The 8830-nt window shown below is 46.7% G+C and overlaps 1 pseudogene across 1 annotated transcript; it reads right to left on the minus strand.

Annotated features, from left to right (window-relative positions):
• Positions 1–5732: 5732 nt before the first annotated feature.
• Positions 5733–7882, minus strand: LOC310792033 (poliovirus receptor homolog; annotated as a pseudogene). The gene is made up of 3 exons: positions 6707–7882; positions 6048–6448; positions 5733–5799 (listed from the first exon to the last, which is right to left on the minus strand). The product of its transcript is annotated as a poliovirus receptor homolog (transcript).
• Between the last annotated feature and the right edge of the window lie 948 nt (positions 7883–8830).

An 8830-nucleotide genomic window follows, 5' to 3' on the forward strand; every position in this document is an offset into this window, starting at 1 on the left:
AAATGCAGCATTTCAAGCACATTCACTGACTCTAGATAATATTTTCTGATGTAGTGATGTGGTGTAGTTGTGTCCTGCCCTGCGTGCCCCACCCCCCCTCCCCCCCCTCAGCTGAAAACTCCTCCCCACACTAGTAACACACAGCCTCGCACCAAGCGTCTATTTTCGGAATGCTTTTGGTGCGCCGCCTCCCAGGCAGCGCAACATGGAGAAGCCACACGCGGACTGCAGTGAAAGGTTTGGCTTTTCAGTGTCGCGCTGCTGCTTTTCTAGCGGCTAATCATGTGGAGAAACTATGCTGACAGACAGACAGAGGCAGAAGGACTCAGTTGTGTGCGCGGATTGACTGTGTTCGCACGCACCGTCAGTTGCAGCCAGAACAATCTACATGGCTCTGGACTGCAGCATGAGCGGGTTCTCTTTGATCAAGGCTATTTCAGGCTGTGTATTCCTGACATTTCTGTAATCTGGAGAGCACTGTCGCCACCTAAGGGTTCTGTAAAATAGGTTATAGACCTCCAATAGCTACTATAGTTGTACAGGAGCTGCGGAAGGCTTTGATCGACGTCCCACCGTCAAAAAACGCATTGGACGTCGAAGGACGTCCGTGGCACTCTACGTCACTATTTAATTGGACGTCGAAGGACGTCCATGGCACTCAATGAGTTAAATACAGGTTATTAGCAGTAAAGTGCATTAGTCGTGCGTCATGATGGCTCGCTCACCTGGTAGCACGCGTACCACGGAGACTCGGCCCTTCAGTCTGTGGGCCAGAGCTCAAAATTTCACTTGTCGGTACCACTCAAGGTGGCAAAACTTGCTTATGATTTTTGATAAGATACATGTCTGTAGATGATATTTTGGTATGATAGCCATTCCTTAGTGGTAGCTGTGACAGAGTTAGCAGCTCGTGAAGTGAAACACCCCTAAAGAAAATTGCATTTTAGATGCTGGTACATATCCTGGTTTAGGCACATGGTCAGGACATTTTTCAATCTTTTGTACTATTGTTTTTGGTCCTATTTTAAAGGGGACCTTCTTAGATTTCATTTAAGGCCAGTTGTGATTTTCTTCTGACAAATATAGAGGTGACTTGAGCTCTTCAAATCATCATGACAATGACACACGTTTCCAAAATTTTCACCTAAATTGTATTATTTATTTTAGCCCTGCGGCATCAAGGAACATCAGAAACACGAAGCACAAAAACTGGAATGCTCACAGCACTTGGAGGGGCGTGATTGGGATGGCTTCGCTGATCTGAACCTGAGTGTTCTGTTATTGGACTTCTGTGCTTTAGACATGGATTGGCCATAACAAACACCATGGTCAAGCATAAGGATGCTCATAGGTCTATGGTACCAGAGTATCTTATTGATTGATTGATTGATTGATTGATTGATTGATTGATTGATTGATTGATTGACTTTATGGATATAGCAGACAAAATCCAAGGGCTGGACATCTAAAAGTGTGAACACTTATTTCCAACATGGTCCCTGGTCATACTTTTCTTTTCTATTGTATTCTTCTACGGGTTCTCCCCAAGGCTGCTGTCTCTCCTCACTACTCTATATTTTGTACACAAACGACTGTCGTAGCTTTCACCCCAACAGATTCATCATCAAATTTGCAGATGATTCTGTTATTGTCAGTCTCCTTGGTGAGGAGGAATCACAGCATGGTCCTGTAGTTGACGATTTTATAACCTGGTGTGATGAGTCCTTCCTAGAGCTAAACGTATCCAAAACAAAAGACATGATCATCAGCTTTAGGAAGGCTCCCCCCAGTGACACTTTTACCCGAATCAAAGGTACAGATATTGAGATCGTGGACAGCTACAAATACCTGGGTGTTGTTATTGATAACAAGTTGTGCTTCGACTCACATGTTGCTGCCACATCAAAAAAGGTCCAACAGCGTCTCTTCTTTTTGAGAAAAATGCGATCTTTTAATGTATCTTCTGAACTCATGACACTTTTTTATAGGAGTTTTATTGAATCTGTTTTTATGTTTTGCATGGTGGCCTGGTACGGCAACACAACCATGGCCAACAAGAACAGGCTCGGTAGCCTAGTTAAGGTGGCAAGCAAGATTTCTGGGAGCACCTTAACCCAGCTCCTCGGCCTCTACAAGAGGCAGGTGATCAGGAAGACCACGTCCATCCTGGAGGCCCCTGATCACCCCCTCCATCTAGAATTTGAGCTCTTGCCCTCAGGGCGTCGGTTTAGAGTGCCCGCGACGAGGACCAAGCGCCTCAAACTTTCTTTTGTCCCGGCGGCCATTCAGCTGCTAAACGGCAGTTAGAATTATAATTCCCTGACTTTGCCTGTTTGCACCTTACTGCTCACTCTTGCACTTTTTATGCTGCTACCTTTTGCACTTTGTGATACTTGTTCATTGCCCTGTGCTTTTATGTTTTATGTATGTATGTTTTTAGCTGTAGTTTTATCTTGACTCTTAAGTGTTTGTTTGTTTTTAGCCCTTGTGGTTTTATGTGAGTATTTTTGTGCCTGTTTTAGTGTTTGTGCTGCACTACGTGTGTTTTTAGATTTCCCTGTCTGCAAACCAATTTCCCTGCGGGGACAATAAAACTACCTTTGACCTTTGACCTTTGACCTTTGATACAGTAACACATAACATCGAATAAACCAAATAGAACAATCAACAAAAACACACAAGTGGACACACAAGTGGACACACATGTGGACGGCTCGCCTTGCACATTACTCTAGTTTACTCAGCAATAATTTTTTTCAGGTTTTTAAAACCATTTAGAGAATATGCAGATTTAATTCCGTTAGGGATCTTGTTCCACTCCTCTCCACCAGTATAGAGGAATGTACTTCTCCCAACATCTTATGCCCAGGTGGATTATGACATGATGGCATGGCATGGTCACATAAAGGGCCCCCCCTCACAGCGTACATACCGGTATGCAGTTGATAACTTATTCCACCCCTGTAGAGATCTATTTGATAACCTATACCACCCTGTCCTGTAGTAAACTACAGCCTCCTCAAACTCTCCTCAAAACTCCTCAAACTCACATATTATCATTTCTTATTATTATAATTTATATTAGTATTTCTTATTATTATATATTATATTTTATTGGTTTCAATGCACCAAATGGCTTCATTCCTCATTATTAAATTGTCGCCTCCACAGTTAGTGACAGGGTGTATCTCGCACCCCCAGTTAACAGGCAGAGTTAAGAAAAGCCTGTGGCGAACACATTTAGGGAAGTAGTTTTCAGCCTACCGTTATCTAAAGACAGTAATACTCAACTTGCGGCCCGGGGACCAGATGCAGACAGCCTTTTCTATTATTCTTTATTATTATTAATTTATTATTATTATTATTATTCATTTATTATTATTATTATTGTTATTATTATTATTTGTCCCTGACTGCCTTTTTATTATTATTATTATTCATCTATTATTATTATTCATTTATTCATTTATTCATCTATTATTATTATTCATTTATTATTATTATTATTATTATTATTATTATTATTATTATTGTTGTTGTTGTTATTCATTATTCATTTTATTGCTGTTAGCTTCAAAAGGAAACATGCCTGCTTCATGGTAACATTTGTGTCCGTTTATGACTGTCTCATGCTAACATCTCTTGCCCTCTTCACCCCAAAAGGCCTCAGTCAACTGAAAATGCATGCTGACATGAGTATTTTGGGGTTTGTTGTTTAACACCTCCAGATAGAAAGAGGAACACCATTCTGAATGCAGTCTTGATGCTGACAAGTACAGTTATCCGCTCTGATGGTGACTGCAGGGTCATGGACTGAGTCTGTTTGTCTTGTAAGGTCATGACCTCATGCATTCCATTGCTATCTAGATGTTAAAGTGCTATGAACATAAATTTCCTAGGCTGAAGCCTGGTGAGAGTTAGCAGCCAAAGCTAAGGCTGGAAGAAAGCAGCAGCTAATACAAATGGTTGAGTCCCACTAAAATAAACACAACACCAGAGGTAACAAAACTAAACCAATACTAAACAGTTAACAAAACAGAGGTTCTGGATGAGAGGCGCAGCACTGCACAGATCAGTTACTGCCTGCCTCTGATCTGCCATCTTCAGACTGGAGCATATAAAGGCTCTGTATCAATCAGCTGCCAATCTGCAACACCCATCACAGCAGTTCCCAATCGCCAATCTTCTCCCCAAGCCGACCAATCAGAAAGGACTCTGTAGGAAGACAGTCAAAGAGCAACTACCAAGACAACATAGTTCACACACTGAACTGCAAACCCCCAAAATGGCGACGATTAGTTTAGGTTTAGCAAAACTCTACGACAACACAATAAAAGAAACGGCACAGCCGTAACAATATGAACACAACAACATCCAACATCCTATCACATCGCAGGCATTGTGACATCATCGGTGATGTCATAGACATCGTGACATCATCAACAGTGACATCATCACATTGTGCAACTCCGGACATCCAGAGAGACGGCTCCAATTATAGTAGTACTACAGAAGACTTCTGGATTTGTGATCATATGAACACAACAACATCCAACATCCTATCACATCGCAGGCATTGTGACATCATCGGTAATGTCATAGACATCGTGACATCATCAGCAGTGACATCATCACATTGTGCAACTCCGGACATCCAGAGAGACGGCTCCAATTATAGTAGTACTACAGAAGACTTCTGGATTTCTATAATAGCTACCATAGAAAAAGGAACATGTCGTGCATGCTTCTTTATTATTATATACAGTATGCGTCGCAGTGAAGGTATGGCACTATTGGACCTCTTCGATTGAAGAAAGACACAGTAGTAGAGACAGCCGATTTAGTTTAGCCTATCCCGACAGAAGGGACAAAGATTAAAGAGAGTAAAGAGGAATAAGACCCCCTATGGCTCATGTGAACTCACTCGCACTTGAGACGAAGCAGTGATGCAGCCATGCTCAATGGAGAACTTGCCTGTTTGAGCAGTCAGCATCCACAGTGCTCCCAGAAACAAACTGAACTAACGACCTTGTTTCAATGAAGCAGCTCCGTTATTTATTTATTTTTATTCCCCCCCCCCCCCCCCCCCCCGATTTTTTATCCCATTTTTATCCCCCATTAGTGCTAACGTAATTTCTTTATCCTGGTTGCTACTCCACCCTCTGCCGATCTGGGGAGAGCCGAAACTGGCTCCATGCTTCCTCCGAGACATGGGCAGTTAGCCAGCCGCTTCTTTTCACCTGACAGAGGAAGCTTCACCGGTAGGACATAGCACGTGGGAGGTTCACGCTATTCCAACCAGTTCCCCTCCCTCTGAACAGGCGCCCTTAATGACCAGAGGAGGAACCACATTAGCAACCAGGATATTGCATGTTTTTGGTGAAGGGGGTTCCTATATGAAGGAAACCCCCGGGAGGCACGGGGAGAACATGCAAACTCCACACAGAAAGGCCCTTTTGACGACCCCACCCGGGCGGTGGGCACTCGAGGACATGCGGACGGGCACACATTCCTTCAGCGTTCACATCGTCCCAGGTGGGAATCGAACCCAGGACCTTCGAGCTGTGAGGCGGCAGCGCTTACCACTGCCCCACCGTACCTCCCTAAAGCAGCTCCGTTATGAGCGAAGCTGCTGCTGTGGTCGGTTATTTCAAATGCGAGGACGCATCGCTCTGTGTAAAGATATCTGCCTCCATCTCTGCTCCTCTCAGCCCCTCCTCCTCTCCTCTCCTCTATACGTAAGTCCGCGAGAGGACGAAGCCGTCCCTCTGGGACTCCATATCGTCGTCCAGGTAGCCACTGATCATTAGCCTGGGTAAACCCAGCCCCCACGTGACCTGCTCTCAGACCTGTTCCCAGTCACTACGGTCTGGAACGCTGCCCATTCAAATCTATTTCTGGGGCGAGTCGCAGACCCACGCAGAATCGCAGCCAATGAGTGACGGCATGACTGCCAATATCAGTCCTGCCGTGATCGGCCAATCAGAGAGTGCGTCTTTGTCAATGACTGAGAGCAGGTCACTGGGGGATGGGTTTACCCTGGCTAACTGATCATATCGTCCTGCTCGTGGGGCGGGCGGAGCTGCAGGATGGGGGGCCCTCCGGCGAAGTGGTCGTAGCGCTCCTCCTCCTCCTCCTCCTCCAGCTCGTCAACCTTCCTCCTCTCCGCCTTGTCCAGCTCGTTGCTCAGCAGGATGTCTTGGGCGGTGGGGGTGGTAGGCACCACGTCGGGGCGCCCCCCCATGGTGAGCGGCTGGTGGGGGTTGTTTTTCTCGGCGTCGAGGCCCTGGTCAGCCGAGCCCTTGCTGTACAGATGGGGGCCGTTGTCGTTTCCGGCACCCGGGCCGCCGCCGTTGCCCGCGCCCCCCTTGCTGGCCTTCTTGCCGCCGCAGAAATTGGGGAAACTTGATGTCCTTGCCGCCGTCGGCACGGAAATAGATCCATCTCCCTCATAATACGCAGTGTTTTATGTATGTATGCATGTATGCATGTATGTGTGTATGTATGTACCGGTATGTATGTATGTATGTATGTATGCATGTATGTATGTACCGGTATGTATGTATGTATGTATGTATGTATGTATGTATGTATGTATGTATGTATGCATGTATGTATGTATGTATGCATGTATGCATGTATGTATGTACCGGTATGTATGTATGTATGTATGTATGTATGTATGTATGTATGTATGTATGTTAACCCTGCTGCTGCCGGCGGTTACGGGTGACGAGGACGGCGATGAGAGCGGCGACTAAGAGCAGGGCCAGCAGGGAGCCAATCACAGCCGCTGCCACCACGCCGGCATTGGATGGGTTCACTGAGGGCTCTCTGACCATGACGGTGACCTGCTCCTTGGCATTGGATGGGTTCGCTGAGGGCTCTCTGACCATGACGGTGATCTGCTCCATGCCGTTCTTGACCTCGCAGACAAAAGTGTTGTTGACGGCCTCGTCCACCTTAAGCACCGTCAGCTTGTTCTCGGTGATCACCACCGTGTCTGGCATCTCTCCTGTCAGCGTCTTCCAGGTGATGGTAGGGATGGGGTTGCCTGTCGCCTGGCAGGTGAGCACCACGTTCGTACGACCCACGTGCCAGTTATTGTCATAGCCCACTATCGTCACCTGAGGGGGGTACTCTACGGCCAGCTTCATCTTGAAGCTCTCTGCCTTGGCCTGGGTCCTGTGATTCACCACACAGCTGATGTCTCGGCCGTCGTCCTGCGCCGTGGGGATCATGCGGTACTCGCTGGTCACGGTCACGGTGTTGTCGGCGCCCGGCTTGGACGCCGTGGTGGCGTTGCCGTTGGCAGTGGTCACCCAGGAGATCTGGGCAGCGGGGCGGCTATCCGCCGACTCACAGCGCGCCACAACCACCGGCTTAGTGCCCGCGACCACTGTCACTGGGGAGGCGGTGTTCCTGGGCTTAGCTAGCGTGAGCAGGAAGGTGGTGCCCTGTTCAATTCCACTGGTGGTGGCGTACTCGCAGATGTACTTCCCCTCATCAGTCATCTTAACATCTGTGATCTGGATGGAATGGCTGGCCAGCTTGGGGGGAGTAGTGGTGAAGCTGACCCGGCCCTTCAGGGGCGAGTCAGGGTAGTCGGGCTCAAATGGGGGGATGAACACGGCTATGTTCCTCCTCTCCCCTTCCTCCGGCTCGTAGATCCACGTTACCTGTGTGAGCTGAATGCCGGTGGCATCAGGGAAGGCACAGCGCAGGTTGACCGACTGGCCGGGAAAAGACAACACCTCTGGCTCCACCTTCACCCGCTCTGGCTGCTGCCCTGAAATCAATATCGACGTGACCAAGCTGAGCAGTCCGATCATTTTTGTGCAGTCATGCCAATTTCGAGCATCATGTCTCGCCATGATTATGGTCCTCCTTATGCAACCGGGCACGCACAGTCTCTCCAAAAATGTAACGTTGAAATCTAACCAACGACTTTTAAAGGGTATAAAAACAAGATCTAAGACCTGGCTCTCTCCCGGTAAAACTTATTAGGCTACAGGACAAGCAGGGGTCTGCTTCAAGTGTCCTTTACTGCACCTTTAAAACAGAGTCTGTTCAAATTAAATTGGAATCCTTCCGAATGAGTCTTGGCGGCGCACAGGTGAATATTTCCCACAGATAGTGCTCTGCATCAAATGAATGACTATATATCCAGGATTTTGGTCAATAATGATGTCACTGTTAGATGATGTCATCATTCCTACTATGATGTCATAGATCTCTGATGATGTCGCAGACGGTGATGATGTCATGATTCATAAGTGGCTTATGCCTGTGTGTGTGTGTGCCTGTGTGTGTGTGTGTGTGTGTGTGTGTGTGTGTGTGTGTGTGTGTGTGTGTGCGCGCACGTGCACGCGCGTGTGTGTGTGTGTGTGTGTGTGTGTGTGTGTGTGTGTGTGTGTGTGTGTGTGTGACCAAGGGTCAAAGTCCTTTGATGATTAGAAGTGAAGTATTTATTTAGTCAGCTAAGTGGCTGCAGTGCCTCCATTTGGTGACTACTTGTATTACATGAGCTGGTTCACACAATGGACAAAAAAGCAATATAATCTCATGTCCTTCTGTCTGAAAAACAGAAGTAAATCATTTCTGAGGTTGTGATTGCATTGGAGAGCAAACTCATTATTTTTCAATCAGTGACAGTTTCAAAGATGCTGCTAATAGATCACTGACATTCTACAACACTGAGCGTCTCTCCAGCAGTGATGATGTGTTTACATGCACACAATAAACAGATCACTGAGAATAATCAGGTAATGGGCAATAATCTGATTTCCCCTGATTCCTGTATACCGGAAGTAACATGACCGACTGTATC

The sequence above is a fragment of the Poromitra crassiceps genome (assembly GCF_964638095.1).
Source record: "Poromitra crassiceps genome assembly, chromosome: 17".
Taxonomy (NCBI): Eukaryota; Metazoa; Chordata; class Actinopteri; order Beryciformes; family Melamphaidae; genus Poromitra; species Poromitra crassiceps.